This window comes from Giraffa tippelskirchi, chromosome 4, assembly GCF_054371585.1.
Source record: "Giraffa tippelskirchi isolate mGirTip1 chromosome 4, T2T-mGirTip1v1.2.pri, whole genome shotgun sequence".
Taxonomy (NCBI): domain Eukaryota; kingdom Metazoa; phylum Chordata; class Mammalia; order Artiodactyla; family Giraffidae; genus Giraffa; species Giraffa tippelskirchi.
This window is the reverse complement of record NC_137278.1, coordinates 83315508-83330295: the sequence shown is the minus strand read 5'-3', so window position 1 is coordinate 83330295 and position 14788 is coordinate 83315508. Positions and strand designations below refer to the sequence as shown.

At 39.1% G+C, this 14788-nt stretch overlaps 1 long non-coding RNA gene across 1 annotated transcript in view; it reads right to left on the bottom strand.

The window, feature by feature from the left end:
- Nucleotides 1-14788, bottom strand: part of LOC145547236 (uncharacterized) — a 190926-nt gene that overhangs the window by 13546 nt on the left and 162592 nt on the right. The window contains exon 6 of the long non-coding RNA XR_014083676.1: nucleotides 5098-5142. This is a non-coding gene — a long non-coding RNA (uncharacterized LOC145547236). The remainder of the gene's footprint in view (nucleotides 1-5097; nucleotides 5143-14788) is intronic.

Below are 14788 nucleotides of genomic sequence, written 5' to 3'. Positions count from 1 at the left end.
CATGACCACTGGATAAACCATAGCCTTGACTAGAAAGACCTTTGTTGGCAAAGTAATGTCTCTGCTTATTAAGGTGCTATCTAGGTTGGTCATAACTTTCCTTCCAAGGAGTAAGTGTCTTTTAATTTCATGGCTGCAATCACCATCTGCAGTGATTTTGGAGCCCCCCAAAATAAAGTCTGACACTGTTTCCACTGTTTCCCCATCTATTTCCCATGAAGTGATGGGACCAGATGCCATGATCTGCCATTCCCTTCTCCAGAGGATCTTTCCGACTCAGGGATCGAACCCGGGTTTCCCACATTACAGGCGGATTCTTTACCATCTGTGCCACCAGGGAAGCTCCTCCAATTCTCTACATGTTCACTAATGCTCTAGACCTGACAACCATTGTTACTAGACTATAGCCTCCTAACTGGCTTCCCTAACTAGAGACATGTCCCTCATACACACAGGCTTTCTATCTACTCTCCAGGTTAGCCAGAACATTCTTTCTCTGATGCAAATCTGAACAGGTCATTCCCCACATTTTAACACTTCCATGGGAATTCCTTTTGCCTTTGAGATAAAGAGGAAACTCACTAACATGGCTTCAGAGCTTCCCAGGAGCCGGTTTGCTCTGCTCTTCAACCTCATTTCTCCTGTTTCTCCACATAGACCCTTGTCTGCTGGCTCCAGATGGTTCTCTCTGGCTTATAACCACTCCCAATGCTTGCTACCTTCACCTATAAATACTGTTGCTATTGCCTCTTGCTTGATTTACTTTCCTGGTGGCTTCCCTGGTGGCTCAGCCGGTAAAGAACATGGGAGACCTGGGTTCAATCCCTGGGTTGGGAAGACCCCCTGGCGAAGGGAAAGCCTACCCACTCCAGTATTCTGGCCTGGAGAATTCATGGACTGTATAGTCCATGGGGTCACAAAGAGTTGGACATGACTGAGCAACTTTCACTTTGACTTACTTCTAACTCATCCTTCAAATTTCAATGGGAATGTTACCTCCTCAAAGAAGCCCTCCTGATGCATAGACATAGCTAAGTCCTCCATCCCCTTGAACATCCTTGTCTTACCACACATCATGCTGCAACATCTTGTTTAAAAGTCAGTGTCCCTAAACAGGCTGAATCTTCCATGAAATCAAGGATTCTATTTATTTGCACCATCTATGACTCACGCAGGGCTTCCCAAGTGGTGTTAGTGGTAAAGAACCCACCTGCCAATGCAGGAGACATAAGAGACATGGGTTCAACATACACACATGCCTCACACAGCAACAAGCACACAGCAGGAGCTCAATAAACATTTGTTCAATGGATGAATGAGTTATTGGTGCTACAATGATAAACTGGATTCTACAAGATTTATCCTTTGACAATCTGGAAACATCATGAACTGATTTTAATGCTTTCAATTACTTGCTTTCATTACTATGTGTTGCTATATGATGTAATGGTTGAGGGCAGAGTCCAGAGGATGCCTGCCTTGTTTCAAGTCCAGCCGACCCTCATTCACCACATGCCTTGGGCAGCCACTACCGTCCTGTAACTTTCTTTCTCCATCTGTCATATGCTGTGTTGAGGATGAGTCAGTATGTATAAACCACTTAGAATAGTACCTGGCACAAGTTACAGAAACACTACATAAGTCAGAGTCATTGTTATTTTGAGATATTTTTATTTAAACAAGAGCCTTACTATTACAAAATCCCTTGATCATTAGGGGTAGATCCCAAAGATAAGTAATTTACAGTACTGTGAAAGCATCAAGTGTGGACAGTATTGCTAAAAGCTCATTAAAAAATACCAGACACAGTATTTAATGCATTGGTTCAGTTCAGTTCAGTCACTCAGTTGTGTCCAACTCTTTGTGACCACATGAATTGCAGCACGCCAGGCCTCCCTGTCTATCACCATCTCCCGGAGTGTACCCAAACTCACGTGCATTGAGTCGGTGATGCCATCCAGCCATCTCATCCTCTGTCGTCCCCTTCTCCTCCTGGCCCAATCCTTCCCAGCATCAGGGTCTTTTCCAATGAGTCAACTCTTCCCATGAGGTGGTCCAAGTATTGGAGTTTCAGCTTCAACATTAGTCCTTCCAAAGAACACCCAGGATTTATCTCCTTTAGGATGGACTGGTTGGATCTCCTTGCAGTCCAAGGGACTCTCAAGAGTTTTCTCCAATATCACAGATCAAAAGTAGCAATTCTTCGGGGCTCAGCTTTCCTCACAGTCCAACTCTCATATCCATACATGACTACTGGAAAAACCATAGCCTTGACTAGACAGACCTTTGTTGGCAAAGTAATGTCTCTGATTTTTAATATGCTATCTAGGTTGGCCATAACTTTCCTTCCAAGGAGTAATCATCTTCTAAATTCATGGCGGCAATCACCATCTGCAGTGATTTGGGAGCCCCAAAAAAAAAAGTCAACCACTGTTTCCACTGTTCCCTCACCTATTTCCCATGAAGTGATGGGACCAGATGCCATGATCTTAGTTTTCTGAATGTTGAGCTTTAAGCCACCTTCTTCACTCTCCTCTCTCACTTTCATCAAGAGGCTTTTAAGTTCTTCTCTACTTTCTGCCATGAGGATGGTGTCATCTGCATATCTGAGGTTATTGATATTTCTCCCAGCAATCTTGATTTCAGGTTGTGCTTCTTCCAACCCAGTGTTTCTCATGATGTACCCTGCATATAAGTTAAATAAGCAGGGTGACAATATAAAGCCTTGACGTATTCCTTTTCCTATTTGGAACCAGTCTGATGTTCCATGTCCAGTTCTAACAATTGCTTCCTGACCTGCATACAGGCTTCCAAGAGGCAGGTCAGGTGGTCTGGTATTCCCATCTCTTTCAGAATTTTCCACAGTTTATTTTGATACACACAGTCAAAAGCTTTGGCATAGTCAATAAAGTAGAAATAGATATTCTTCTGGAACTCTCTTGCTTTTTCAATGATCCAGTGGATGTTGACAATTTGATCTCTGGTTCCTCTGCCTTTTCTAAAACCAGATTGAACATGTGGAAGTTCATGGTTCATATATTGCTGAAGCCTGGCTTGGAGAATTTTGAGCATTACTTTACTAGTGTGTGAGATGAGGGCAATTGTACGGTCGTTTGAGCATTCTTTGGCATTGCCTTTCTTTCGGACTGGAATGAAAACTGACCTTTTCCAGTCCTGTGGCCACTGCTGAGTTTTCCAAATTTGCTGGCTTATTGAGTGCAGCACTTTCACAGCATCATCTTTGAAGATTTGAAATAGCTCAACTGGAATTCCATCACCTCCACTAGCTTTGTTCGTAGTGATGCTTTCTAAGGTCCACTTGACTTCACATTCCAGGATGTCTGGCTCTAGGTGAGCGATCACACCATCGTGATTATCTGGCTCGTGAACATCTTTTTTGTACAGTTTTTCGGTGTATTCTTGCCACCTCTTGTTAATATCTTCTGCTTCTGTTAAGTCCATACCGTTTTTGTCCTTTATCGAGCCCATCTTTGCGTGAAATGTTCCCTTGGTATCTCTAATTTTCTTGAAGAGATCTCTAGTCTTTCCCTTCTATTGTTTTCCTGTTTCTTTGCATTGATCATTGAGGAAGGCTTTCTTATCTCTCCTTGCTATTCTTTGGAACTCTGCATTCAAATGGGGATATCTTTCCTTTTCTCCTTTGCTTTTTGCTTCTCTTCTTTTCACAGCTATTGGTAAGGCCTCCTCAGACAGCCATTTTGCTTTTTTGCATTTCTTTTCCTTGGGGATGGTCTTGATCCCTGTCTCCTGTACAATTTCACAACCTCCGTCCATAGTTCTTCAGGCACTCTGTCAATCAGATCTAGTCCCTTAAATCTATTTCTCACTTCCACTGCATAACCATAAGGGATTTGATTTAGGTCATACCTTAATGATCTAGTGGTTTTCCCTACTTTCCTCAATTTAAGTCTGAATTTGGCAATAAGGAGTTCATAATCTGAGCCACAGTCCGTTCCCAGTCTTGATTTGCTGACTGTATAGAGCTTCTCCATCTTTGGCTGCAAAGAATATAATCAATCTGATTTCGGTGTTGACCATGTGGTGATGTCTACGTGTAGAGTCTTCTCTTGTGTTGTTGGAAGGGGGTGTTTGCTATGACCAGTGCGTTCTCTTGGCAGAACTCTATTAGCCTTTGCCCTGCTTCATCCTGTACTCCAAGGCCAAATTTGCCTGTTACACCAGGTGTTTTCTGACTTCCTACTTTTGCATTCCAGTCCCCTATAATGAAAAGGACATCTCTTTTGGGTAATAGTTCTAAAAGGTCTTGTAGGTCTTCATAGAACCATTCAAGTTCAGCTTCTTCAGTGTTACTGGTCGGAGCATACCCTTGGATTACCGTGATATTGAATGGTTTGCCTTGGAACAAATAGAGATCATTCTGTTGTTTTTGAGATTGCATCCAAGTACTGCATTTTGGACTCTTTTGTTGACCATGATGGCTACTCCATTTCTTCTAAGGGATTCCTGCCCACAGTAGTAGATATAATGGTCATCTGAGTTAAAGTCACCCATTCCAGTCCATCTTAGTTCGCTGGTTCCTAGAATGTTGACGTTCACTTTTGCCATCTCCTGTTTGACCACTCCCAATTTGCCTTGATTCATGGACCTAACATTCCAGGTTCCTATGCAATATTGCTCTTTACAGCATTGGACCTTGCTTCTATCACCAGTCACATCCACAACTGAGTATTGTTTTTGCTTTGGCTCCATCCCATCATTCTTTCTGGAGTTATTTCTCCACTGATCTCCACTAGCATATTGGGCACCTACCGACCTGGGGAGTTCCTCTTTCAGTGTCCTATCTTTTCGCCTTCTCTTACTGTTCATGGGGTTATCAAGGCAAGACTACTGAAGTGGTTTGCCATTCCCTTCTCCAGTGGACCACATTCTGTCAGACCTCTCCACCATGACCCGTCCATCTTGAGTGGCCCCACACCGCATGGCTTAGTTTCATTGAGATAGACAAGGCTGTGGTCCGTGTGATCAGATTGTCTAGTTTTCTGCGATTATGGTTTCAGTGTGTCTGCCCTCTGATGCCCTCTCTGATGCCTACCGTCTTACTTGGGTTTCTCTTACCTTTACCTTGTCTTTAATGCATAAAGACATTCGAATTTTTAATGCCTAAAAAAAAAGAAAATTGAAAGTAAGATATAGAAATTGGTTAAAAGATTTGTAATAGAATAGGAATTTAATGGTTTGTATTTTTAAAAATCATGACAAAAATCTAGTTTTAAAATACAGGTTTCCCACAAAGAGCTTTTTCCAAAAAAAAATTGTAAATAATGCATAGTAATAAAAGTATTTGGAAAATAACATGTATTTCTAAAAATATAATCAAGGTTATTTTTAAATGATAGAAAAATACATTTTCCAAACTGAAACTAAGCCTTATTTACAAGCCATGCAGCAAAGATACTGGATTAAGGATAGAAGAACTTTCTTATTTCCAGGAGATACAAGGGAAGCCTCAATTAGAAACAAGACTTCACCCTTCAGGCTAAATCAATACAAAGTTTCTGTCAGCATCCAAAATATGGCACAGATTCAGGACCTGGCAAGATATTAATTAAGGAAAGAACCAAAATTAAGGATTAGAACCAAAATCTAGGATCATGCAGGAGTGAAAATAAGGCCTTTGAACACACAGAATCAAGTCAAAATCCAAGGTTTCCCCCACCTAATAAATGTGGAATATCATGTGTGTGTATGTGTGTGTGTGTGTGTGTGTGTGTGTGTTTATTGTTCAGTCATGTCCAACCCTTTGCGACCCCATGGACCACAGCTCACCATGCTCCTCTGCCCATGGAATTCTCCAGGCAAGAATACTGGAGTGGGTAGCCACTCCCTTCTCCAGGGGATCTTTCAGAGCCAGGGATGGAACCCAGGTCTCCTGTATTGCAGACAGATTCTTTACCACCTGAGTCACCGGGGAAGCCCAGAATGTTGTGACAGTGACCTAATTATCTACACCTAATTATCTACACCTCAGTTGTCTCACACGTAATTTGAGTATAAAAAAATACCTTACGGGCTTTTAAGGTGCATAAGTTAGTTAGTATCTGTAATATGTTACACAATGTTTAGCTCATAATAAACCCTCAAAAACTGTTCACTGTTACCATATTTATCACATTGATTTTCATTGCACCCTAAGTGGTGCTTTCCTATATACTTGTGACCATATATATCATTTATGAAATTGTTTAATATTTGAGTTTATTTGTATTTACATCAGGAAGGATCATCAGCGTTAGAACTAAAAACGTCTGAGAATCAATTCTAGCTGCTTCATGCACAGGTAGTGAAACTTCAAGTGAGCAGTTTTAACTCCCTTGGCTTCAGTTTCCTCATCTTTAAGCGGAATAAGACCTACCTTGCCTAGTTGTAATAAAAGTTAAGTGAATTAATCTATATAAAGCACCAGACACAAAATGATGCTTCATACACTGCAACAATGTTATAGGAACTAAAGAGAGAGGAGATGATTGTTATATTGACTACTCATTGGATATGCAAATTCAGTGGAAGAAAGATAATTTCAAATTGATGCCAGTTCACCAGCAGACAAAAAAATCCCTGTGAAGTGACTCTGGTTGCCATTCCTAATGACTGAAATAACCTGTTATAGTATGAGATAATTAGAAAATATTTTAATACTTGAAAAAAGGCATTTGTGTATTTCAGCAGTGTAGAAAAGAAGTCCTACTTGGTATGATTTGCCACGATGATCTATTTATCAGAAGCAATTCATTTTTCTACTACAGAATCTCTTTGATATCATTAACCTACAGAAATAACTGTAGGAAAGTCAAGCAAGGCCATTCAAAGGGTGAGGTAACAAAGAACTTTCTTTCAATCCTGAAGTCTGTATGAATTAATGAAGCAAATAACAGTCCTCCAGAATCCAGGAAGTAAGTAATCAGAGAGCACCTGATACAAAGGCCCTCAAAATTTTTTCTGATGACTTATATTAATTACATTAATTATGATGCTTAGAAAGAAGACACTGGGCAATCATTTAATAATACAACTTCTCTGCAAAACTACAAAAGCCATAGATCTAAAAATCTAAATTATATCATAAATCACATGTTCTATGTGCTTCCTGTTGACTCTGGAGGAGATAGCTTGAGTTTAATAGGAAAAATATTGTACTTGAACTCAGGCCACCCAATTTTAAATCTCCAGTCTGCCACTTACGGCTGAATGAACATGGCAACTCACTAGTCTGCCCAGGTCTCAATTTCCTCCCCATAGAATGAGGATGAAATTACCTCAGCATATATTTGTGAAGACTACATGAGAAAAAGTATATTCATTACTGGCTCAAAATAGACACTATAATTAGTTGAATATTAGTTCAACAAATTATTAAATGAATCAAAGATTACTTTTAATATAAAATAATTACAGTAGCTAACATTTATTGTTTATTTACTATGTACCAGCTGCTATTCTAAACATTTTAAATGAATTATCTCATTTTTTTATACCATATAATCTAGCAATCCCACTTCTGGGTACACAGTCAAAGAAGTTAAAATCAAGATCTTGAAGAGCTATCTGCACTTCCATGTCCATTGCAACACTATTTCACAAGAGCCATACAGAAACAACCTAAATGTTCATCAACAAATGCATGGATAAATAAAATATAGCATATACATACAATAGAATATTATTCAGTCTTTAAAAAAAGGAAATTCTGCCTTATGCAACAACATAGATGAACCTGAAGGACATACTCAGTGAAATAAACCAGTCACAGAAGACATATCCTGCATGATTCCACTTTTATGAGATATCTAAAATAGACCCATAGAAACAAAGAGTAGAATGGTGGCTGCCAGAGGCTGGGGGAGAGAAAAGTGGGGAATCACTCTTCAATGGGAGTAAGTGTAATGTCTCCTACATGCAAGATGAGTAAGTTCTAGAGATCCGTTGTAGAGCATAATGTCTGCAGTTGACAATACTGTATTGTGCATTTAAAAGTTTTTAAAAGGGTAGATCCCATGCTAAGTGTTCTTTTTTTTTTTTAATTTATTTATTTTAGTTGGGGGCTAATTACTTTACAATATTGTAGTGGTTTTTGCTGAATCATGCTAAGTGTTCTTAATGCAACAAAAAGAAAAAAAAATAAAATGACCTATGAGGAAAGTTTTTATTATCTTTCTTCTCATTTGAGAAATAGGTTTAGAGAGGTTAAGTAAACAGTCACTGTTTGCATAGAATATAAGTGCCAAAACCAGAGTAAGATACAAGTTTTTCTCACAGCAAAGCCTATATGTCTCCAAATTATCAGTTTTCAAATCATGTATTAACATCAGAACACTTTATTCAAATGAAATATGTAGAGAACCCAGATGTATATTACAGATAAAAACTGAGCAACCTGAATTCGATCAGGGAATGAATCTTTACCCTAATGATGGCCGTACAAACATCTCACTGGATCCCTGGGACTCAAAAAACCACAGCATGAAAGTCATTGCTACAAGGATCACATCTTTTTCACATTTATGATTGTGACAGTTTGCAACCCACTGGAAAGGTCTATGACAAGTAATAATTTGTCATGTTTCTAAGGTATTAATTGAATCTTGCATTGCAAAACTGTCAGGAACAAGCCATTAAGCTGGTAAGTGAATTCTTTAGAAGCATGAGAATATGTTTAGGTTATACATGATTTATGACACGTGTATGATCTGGGAGAAAGTCAGGTACCTGGGCTAACATTTCCATGCTTATGAATCAGGGGATACCTGAAGAACTGGGACATACTATTGGCAAAATATCTAGATTCTACAGGACCTGACTACTGCAAACTGACAAAGTATCCCTTGACTTTATTGTAAAGAATGTCACATTACTCAGCACGTTACTCCTCAACATTTCCTAGGGTTGCCAGATTTAACAAATGAAAATGTGAAATACCCAGTTTAACTTGAACTTCAGATAAACAACAAATGCTTTTCTTTTTACAAATATATTCTAGATATTTCATGGCTCAACACTAAAGAATTATTTGTTCTTATTTTCTTAAAATATTTTTATTTTATATATGCTTACTTAGGAAGACAGATTATTAAGAGTTAAAATAATAACATAGCCCATACACAGAGACTTTTCAAACAAATTGGTTCAGGAAAATGGCAAAACAAGACAAACATAAATTATAATTACACATAGTAAAAAATAAAATATAATAATTAAAAATAAAATTTTTAAAAAATAATAAAATTATGTGGACAGATTAGCACAATATACACAGTTGAGAAAAGAATTGGTGGCTTAGAATATAGATGTTAAGAAATTATCCACAAATACAAGAGTTGGGAAATATGAAAGAAGAGTTCAAAGACATAAAGGGCAGACAAAAATGTTCTGTGCTTGGACTTCCCTGGTGGCACAGTGGATAAGAGTTCACCCATCAATGCAGGGGACACGGGTTCAATCCACGGCCCAACAGGATTCCATGTGCCACAGAGCAACTAATCCCATGCACCACAACTATTGAGTTCATGTTCCAGAGAGCATACGAGTCTCAAATACTCAGCCTACGTGCTCCAGCTACTGAAGCCCACGTGCTGAAGCAGAAGATTTTAAGAAGAGGTGGCAAGAATACACAGAAGAACTGTACAAAAAAGATCTTCACAACCCAGATAATCACGCTGGTGTGATCACTCACACTCACCTAGAGCCAAACATCCTGGAATGTGAAGCCAAGTGGGCCTTAGGAAGCATCACTATGAACAAAGCTAGTGGAGGTGATGGAATTCCAGTTGAGCTGTTTCAAATCCTAAAAGATGATGTTGTGAAAGTGCTGCACTCAATATGCCAGCAAATATGGAAAACTCAGCAGTGGCCAAAGGACTGGAAAAGTTCAGTTTTCATTCTAATCCCAAAGAAAGGCAATGCCAAAGAATGCTCAAACTACCACACAATTGTACTCATCTCACATGCTAGTAAAGTAATGCTCAAAATTCTCCAAGCCAGGCTTCAGCAATACGTGAACCGTGAACTTCCAAATGTTCAAGCTGGTTTTAGAAAAGGCAGAGGAACCAGAGATCAAATTGCCAACATCTGCTGGATCATCGAAAAAGCAAGAGAGTTCCAGAAAAACATCTATTTCTGCTTTATTGACTATGTCAAAGCCTTTGACTGTGTGGATCACAATAAACTGTGGAAAGTTCTGAAGGAGATGGAATACCAGATCACCTGACCTGCCTCCCGAGAAATCTGTATGCAGGTCAGGAAGCAACAGTTAGAACTGGACATGGAACAACAGACTGCCTCCAAATAGGAAAAGGAGTACATCAAGGCTGTATATTGTCACCCTGCTTATTTAACTTATATGCAGAGTACATCATGAGAAATGCTGGGCTGGAGGAAGCACAAGCTGGAATCAAGATTGCCAGGAGAAATATCAATAACCTCAGATATGTGGATGACACCACCCTTATGGCAGAAAGTGAAGAACTAAAGAGCCTCTTGATGAAAGTGAGAGAGGAGAGTGAAAAAGTTGGCTTAAAGCTCAACATTCACAAAAGTAAGATCATGGCATCTGGTCCCATCACTTCATGGCAAATAGATGGGGGAACAGTGGAAACAGTGTCAGACTTTATTTTTGGGGGCTCCAAAGTCACTGCAGATGGTGATTGCAGCCATGAAATTAAAAGACGCTTACTCCTTGGAAGGAAGGTTATGATCAATCTAGATAGCATATTAAAAAGCAGAGACATTACTTTTCAACAAAGGTCTGTCTAGTCAAGGCTATGGTTTTTCCAGTAGTCATGTATGGATGTGAGAGTTGGACTGTGAAGAAAGCTGAGCACAGAAGAATTGATGCTTTTGAAGTGTGGTGGTGGAGAAGACTCTTGAGAGTCCCTTGGACTGCAAGGAGATCCAACCAGTCCATCCTAAAGGAGATCAGTCCTGAATATTCATTGGAAAGACTGATGTTGAAGCTGAAACTCCAATACTTTGACCACCTCATGCAAAGAGCTGACTCATTTGAAAAGACCCAGATGCTGGGAAAGATTGAGGGCAGGAGGAGCAGGGGACCACAGAGGATGAGATGGTTGGATGGCATCACTGACTCAATGGACATGGGTTTGGGTAGACTTTGGGAGTTGGTGATGGACAGGGAGGCCTGGCAGGCTGCGGTTCATGGGTTCTCAAAGAGTTCGACATGACTGAGTGACTGGGGCCCAGGAGGCGCAACTGCTGAGCCTGTATGCCAAAACTACTGAAGCCCATGTACCCTAGAGCCCGCACACTGCACCTACTGAGGAGCCTGCATGCTACTAAAGAAGCCAGCACACCTAGACCCTGTGCTCTGCAAGAAAGGAAGCCACCGCAATTAGAGAAAGACTGGGCAAACCAATGAAGACCCAGTGAAGCCAAAAGCAAATAAATAAATAATGTTCTATGCTTATTTACTCAGAGTTCCAGAAGGAGAGAACATAAATAATAATAAAGAAGTAATATTTGAAGGCACAATAGCTGATAATTTTTCAGAGTTGATGAAAGATCAATAATTAGATGGAACAACTCACATACTCACAAGAAGGATAAATGGAAAGAATTCATACCAGTTTTATACCAAACATATAGTACTGAAACTACAGAATGCCCAAGACATTATCATATTATCTTGGAATATATTAAAGAAATATAAATTTTGAGTTGACTCACAGGTGAATTCTAGGACTTAGCAAAATAAAACTTTCAAAGAAGGGGAAAATATAATTTCATGGCTAGAAAACCAAAAAATTAAAATATTTACCAAGCTGGAATATTGTTAAAAAAATTTTTAATCATCACTCCAACCATGAAGAACATAATCAAAAAGAAAGGGGAAAGATACTTAAAAGGAAAACATATCAGTGAAGATTAAAAACTCCTTGATGAATTCAGAGTTTAAAACATGTAGTTTTATATAAATGAGCACACACCTGGCCCTTTAGAAAGCTTGATTTCTTTACAAAGATTTTTTTTACTAGACTTGAGAGAGTTTCTCATATCCCAACAGATTAAAATAATTTCCAATTATCCCCATAAACAACTTGAAAATATTGAAAAGCTTGCTTATTTTTCATCTAGTTTTGAAAGAAGGACTGGAAAAGCACGGATTCTTAAAGAATATTATTTGCTCCACAACGAAAAGCATTTTTATTCTTTGTGGCTGTAGCTCTGAGACTGTTTTTGTTTTCCTCTTCTCTACAACCAAAGGCACTTTCATATTTCCTTTCTTGCATATAAGTACTTTGCTTCTTACCACCATACAACTCTATTGTTAAAGCTTAGAAATAATACATTTTTTAATGCTATTGGAGTATATTTCTGCTGTACAGTGAAGTGAATCAGCTATATGCATACATATATCCCCTCCCTCTTGCAGCTCCCTCCTCTCCCATCCCACCCATTTTGGTCATTTTGAGGTGAATTTTCCTCCAAAGTGAAGACAGACACAGAGGTGGAATAATGAGGATGGGAGTACATCTACATCAATGCAAGTACTCAGCATCAGTTACGTGAAAGATTCAGTGTTAAACACTGAAAGGCAAACAGAAACATACAATTCCCGCAAATCCATCCTGCAATAGTTGAACCATTGGTAAATTTACTTCATCGGTTTACATTTTCAGACCCTGTCCTTACCTCTGATGGAGAATGATTATGTGCAATGTTCACACGAAATTCTTTTCTGTATTGTGTAAAAGTGTATTAGTGACATTATCTCTTTCATTGCCCCATGTCCCTTTTGGGGACCCCTACATAAAAAAGTCTTCCAGAACTTAGTATCAAGAGACATTAAGTGCCTAAATGTCCAATAATAGGGAAATGTATGAGTAAATTATGACATTTTCACATGACAGAGCGTTATACAAGCATTAAAATAATAACTCTGAAGACTATGTAGAAATATGGAAAATGTTTACAATGCTGCTTATGCTGCTAAGTCGCGTCAGTCGTGTCCGACTCTGTGCGACCCCACAGACGGCAGCCCACCGGGCTCCTCCGTCCCTGGGATTCTCCAAGCAAGAACACTGGAGTGGGTTGCCATTTCCTCCTCCAGTGCATGAAAGTGAAAAGTGAAAGTGAAGTTGCTCAGTCGTGTCCGATTCTTCGCGACCCCATGGGCTGCAGCCTACCAGGCTCCTCTATCCATGGGGTTTCCCAGGCAAGAGTACTGGAGTGGGGTGCCATTGCCTTCTCCGAATGTTTACAATATAAGTGAGTAAAACAACACAAAATGACACCTACACTGTGATTGCAGATGTATAAAATATATAAACAGTGCAAGAATGAACATCCAAAGAGGAATAAGGAGTGGGATTATAGGTGCCTTTTTCCCCTCTTTCAAAAAAAAAAAAAAAAAAACAGAGCAGTGCAAAAGAAAAAATATTGGTTAGAAATTTTGGCCTCATGAAGTTTGGTGTTTATTCCTTATGATTCTCTTTTATCTTGGGAGCAATGATGCTCAGAACTGCATGTCATATTCAAAAACTAGCATTATATTAACATGGATGGTACTTTTTTCCTTCTAAAGCTTTGACTATATTCCATTTTATGTCCTTTTTAGAAGCACTGAAAACAACAAAAAACACTTGACATCCTTATCTTCAAATAGCTTGTAATAGGCTTAGACATACATTTTACACAGACAGAGATGCTAAGATATACAGTATGATCAGATTGAGGTCATGCTCTATTTGGAAGAATACCACTTCAGAAAGGGTGCTCCTTGCAGTGCATCATATCAGGGACTGCATGATATTGGTATAAATTACTGGAGATCACTTGGCTAAGGTGGATTTTCCAGATTTCTGCACTCTAAAGCTCCTATCTTTTCCTTTAAAGTAATAAACATTTAGAGGAAGATACTTTGAGATGCAATAAATATCTCGTTTCTCCTTAAACATTCATTCACTGATTTTTACTACCCATCAGTGGAACTTGACTGCAACAATTTTTACTGTGATTTTGTGTGTTCTAATGGTGATTTTTCTACTTCCCTTAATCCTTCAACATTTATTATTTCAAGTTGTTCTAAAAGGACGATTTATCCCTTCTCCCTTTATATACTTATTCAGTTATTTATTTATGTCAGTATAGACTCACGGATATTTACTTCATTCTTTGGGTTATAATCCAATACTATCATTATTTATTTCATTTCTCAAATTATTACAAATTTGGGGATTCCCTGGTAGCTCAGTGGTGCAGAATCCACCTGCTAATGCAGGAGATGCCAGTTTGATCCCTGATCCAGGAAGATCCCATGTACCACAGAGCAATGGAGCCCGTGCACCACAACTATTGAGCCTGTGCTCTACAGCTTGGGAACCGCAACCACTGAACCCACTCACACAACTACTGAAGCCTGAAAGTCCTAAAGCCTGTGCTCTACAGCAAGAGAAGCCACCACAATGAGAAGTCCATGCACTGCAACAGAGAGTAGCCCCCACTCACCACAGCTAGAGAAAAGCCTGCACAGCAACGAAGACCTGGTACAGTCAAATATAAATAAATATTTTTAAAAGTTACTGCAAATTTGGCCAATAAGAGCTCTTTCGGCTCTTGTGCCCTTTTGAAATGAAACTAATTTTTTTCTCACTTCTTTGCTTTTTGACACCTCAAAATGCTCCAGGATCATCCTGTATTTTCCTTGCTTCTGCCCTGGAATGGACCGCCTTTCTAAGGAACTCTGATTTCTCTTATTGAAGAATGGCATCTGAGCATTAGTAGCTTCTCAAGGATA